The 4,447-nt window shown below is 37.8% G+C and overlaps 1 pseudogene; it reads right to left on the bottom strand.

Annotated features, from left to right (window-relative positions):
• Positions 1-3,888: 3,888 nt before the first annotated feature.
• LOC115068018 lies at positions 3,889-3,989 on the bottom strand (annotated as a pseudogene).
• Between the last annotated feature and the right edge of the window lie 458 nt (positions 3,990-4,447).

The following is a 4,447-nucleotide window of genomic DNA, read 5'->3' as shown; positions in this document are numbered from 1 at the left end:
GTTTGAAATGTTGAATTGATTGTTATCATCCGTAGGTTTATTACTGTACTACGGCATATTAGTTGTTCCTTCCTTCCAAGTGTATTCCAGTAAATGCTAGCTGTCCTCTCCCCCAACTCCCTCCACTGTGCCTTTTCACGTTGGTACTCAGTGCTTGGTTCTCTGCTTCAAGACCAACCTCAGTTTACAAATATAATAACACAGGTAATTTTTATTTTTGTGCCTGGCATAGTTCATTTATGTCTTTTGACTTTGATGGGGAGACATTGAAGATACATTTATTAACACAAATATGGAAGGCTTTCGAATCTAAAGAAAGATTCCATCCATTCCAACTTGAACAAATGAGTTTATTGGTGTTACTTGGAGAGCAGAGGTGATGGTCAGACAACTGTATCACCGAAAATTTCCAAACCTAGTGAACCTTTTCCTCTGTATGTGGCATGAAATTGGGCAGAAGGGAGTCCTGACTGGAATCTCAGTTGAGGGGTCCATGACAGTCTTGAGGGAATGTTGACAGTCCAATTACCATTACCACAGACCTAGATGTCTGCTGTATAGTTCCCTTTGTTTAATTGACACAACAGTGGCCCAAAGTCTCCTGCAGATCACCAGAGCTGCTATGTTTTAAGATGATGATCATTTCAAGCCAGAGGAATAGCTAGACTACAATTTAACATAGTGCCCTTCACATCTTTCCACATCACATGAGTGATGGAGCTTTCATGTATTTTAATGGGTGAATAGTATTCAGTTCTTTATATGCCACTTTTTAAAATTCTTTGTTGGTGAATGCTGCATTGATCACCTATCCTAGCTATTGTGAACAAGCTGCAATAAACATGGGGGTGCAGTTTTCTCTGAAATAATACTGAGTTCATTTCCTTTGCATAAATGCAGCCAATAGTGGCATAGTGTTAAAAGGTAGTAATTCTATGTCTTTTTAACTATTTATTTACTTATTTATTTATTATGTATGTCTGTGTGACTTTATATGTACCATAAGCATGTATATGGAACTGGAGTTACAGGTGGTTGTGAGCCTGTAACTGAACCCAGGTCCTCTGCAGGGGTAGTAAATGTTCTTAACCCCTGAGCCATTTCTTCAGCTCCCTATGTCTATTGTTTAGGAACCATCATAATGTATTCCAGTAGCTGTTCTAATTTCATATTCCTCCATCAATTTATGAGACCTTACAATTCTGTTACTTTGTATTCTGTATAATACCAGTGTATCTGAAACCAAATGATAGCTAATTGTGGTTATGATTGATGTTTCTCTAATGCTTATTGGTTGTAAACATTTGTTCATATGTTTGTGGGCTATTTGTTAACAAAGTTTCCAATTCACCTATCAAAGCACAGTTCCCCATATGGAATTTTCATTTTCAATAGGATGTGTGATTTTAGCACTTTGGTAGAAATTTACATTATTTCCATTTACAGGACATGGCCTTACCAAGCCTGAGTTAATCCTAAAGCTGGAACATGGATTTGAACCATGGAATATTAGTTGTTCCTTCCTTCCGAGTGTATTCCAGTAAATGCTAGCCGTCCTCTCCCCGAACTCCCTCCGCTGTGCATTTTCACATTGGTACTCAGTGCTTGGTTCTCTGCTTCAAGACCAACCTCAGTTTACAAATATAATAACACAGGGGATTTTTATTTTTGTGCCTGGCATAGTTCATTTATGTCTTGTGACTTTGATGGGGAGACATTGAAGATACATTTATTAATCCTGGAGCTAGCAATTATTTTATGCAGTTTCTAAAAAGGATTATCCTGTCAAACTATCTCTCTGCTTTTTTAAAAATTATTGTTATTTTATGTGTATACCTACATGTATGTGAGTGCACCCATGTTGTGCAATGCCTGTAGAGATCAGAAGAGGGCATTGGATCCCCTGGAACTGGGGTTTTGGATTCTATCACCGAAAATTTCCAAACCTAGTGAACCTTTTCCTCTGTATGTGGCATGAAATTGGGCAGAAGGGAGTCCTGACTGGAATCTCAGTTGAGGGGTCCATGACAGTCTTGAGGGAATGTTGACAGTCCAGTTACCGTTACTACAGACCTAGATGTCTGCTGTATAGTTCCCTTCATTTAATTGACACAACAGTGGCCCAAAGTCTCCTGCAGATCACCAGAGCTGCTATGTCTTAAGATGATGATCATTTCAAGCCAGAGGAATAGGTAGACTACAATTTAACATAGTGCCCTTCACACCTTTCCACATCACATGAGTGATGGAGCTTTCATGTATTTTAATGGGTGAATAGTATTCAGTTGTTTATATGCCACTTTTTAAATTCTTTGTTGATGAATGCTGTGTCAATTACCTATCCTAGCTTTTGTGAACATGCTGCTGTTGATGTATTCTTTCAACACTTGAAGTTTGATTACTTTTTAAACAAAACTTTATTTTTATTTAGCTGAATATGTGTGTTTGTACCGTTGGACACCAGAAGAGGGCATTGGATCTCCTGGAGCTGGAGGTACAAGTAGTTTTAAGCCATCTGACATGGGTGCTGGGAACTGAACTCATGTCCTCCAGTAGAAAACAAGCATTCTTTACTACCAAACCACTTGATTACCCTTAAATATGGGGGTGCAGGTTTCTCTGAAATAATACTGAGTTCATTTCCTTTTCATAAATGCAGCCAACAGTGGCATAATGTTAAAAGGTAGTAATTCTGTCTTTTTAACTATTTATTTACTTATTTATTTATTATGTATGTGTGAGTTTATATGTACCATAAGCATGTATATGGAACTGGAGTTACAGGTGGTTTTGAGCCTGTAACTGAACCCAGGTCCTCTGCAGGAGTAGTAAATGTTCTTAACCCCTGAGCCATTTCTTCAGCTCCCTATGTCTATTGTTTAGGAACCATCATAATGTATTCCAGTAGCTGTTCTAATTTCATATTCCTCCATCAATTTATGAGACCTTACAATTCTGTTACTTTGTATTCTGTATAATACCAGTGTATCTGAAACCAAATGATAGCTAATTGTGGTTATGATTGATGTTTCTCTAATGCTTATTGGTTGTAAACATTTGTTCATATGTTTGTGGGCTATTTGTTAACAAAGTTTCCAATTCACCTATCAAAGCACAGTTCCTCATATGGAATTGTCATTTTCAATAGGATGTGTGACTTTAGCACTTTGGTAGAAATTTACATTATTTCCATTTACAGGACACATAGTATATAATATGGTTGTTGTTGCAATCACCTGTGGGATTTAGGAGACAACCCAAGAACTTCAGAGTTCCAGGGCAAGGTAGCAGGCTAGAAGTTTTCGCCCTGGTCCTACATGAATAGAAAGAGTCACAGTTACAAAGGAGAGGAACAGAAGACCTCTGTATATCAAGAAAAGCATGTATGGACAGCTAAAAAGTAGGAGATTTATAGACAATGCAGAGAAGCATAGGAAGGGTCCATACCTGCGACTCCATTCCCCAGGTCAAAGGGGAACTGAAAGCTATAGGTACAAGGTGCATCCTGGAGCTAGCAATTATTTTATGCAGTTTCTAAAAAGGATTATCCTGTCACATATCTCTCTGCTTTTTTTAAAATTATTGTTATTTTATGTGTATACCTACTTGTATGTAAGTGCACCCATGTTGTGCAACGCCTGTAGAGATCAGAAGAGGGCACCGGACCCCCTGGAACTGGAGTTTTGGATTGCATTAACTGCCATGTGGGTGCTGGGAATTGAACCAGGGTCCTCTGCAAGAGCAGTCAGTGATCTTAACTGCTGAGCCATCTCTCTGCTTTTTATGTTGAAGTATATTTTCTAAAAATCCAACTACTGTATAGATTTTCTAAGGCACATTTTGGTTACTTCATTTGCCCATGTTTCTTCTATTTACTAAAGCTTTTTTTAAAAGATGGAAATTTTTATGAATATGTCATCCTTGGATAGGAGCCATGCCAATCATCTCTGTATCATTCTAGCGTAATTTGTGTGTTGCTGAAAAAGTACTAAGATTTCTTTTGAGCTAGGCATTTGTTGATGTATTCTTTCAACACTTGAAGTTTGATTACTTTTTAAACAAAACTTTATTTTTATTTACCTGTATATGTGTGTTTGTACCATTGGACACCAGAAGAGGGCATTGGATCTCCTGGAGCTGGAGGTACAAGTGGTTTTAAGCCATCTGACATGGGTGCTGGGAACTGAACTCATATCCTCCAGTAGAAAACAAGCATTCTTTACTACCAAACCACTTGATTACCTTTTTAACTGTGGAGAAACTATAAGCAGTCACATGAATTCCTCTCCTCTTAACGTGCTTATAGTCAGTGAGAGAAAAAAGAAGCAAAGGTGTAAGGTATCATGCTGAGAAAAGAGCTACCAAAATGTTTATCCAGGTAGAGTTTTTGTTTTAGGAATGATGTAAAGTAAGTTCACAAGAAGTTATTCATGTAGTTTAACTTTTA

Source organism: Nannospalax galili, unplaced genomic scaffold (genome assembly GCF_000622305.1).
Source record: "Nannospalax galili isolate Female #2095 unplaced genomic scaffold, S.galili_v1.0 scaffold47, whole genome shotgun sequence".
Lineage (NCBI taxonomy): Eukaryota > Metazoa > Chordata > Mammalia > Rodentia > Spalacidae > Nannospalax > Nannospalax galili.
The sequence above is the reverse complement of the archived record's forward strand: the minus strand, read 5'-3'. Positions and strand labels throughout refer to the sequence as shown.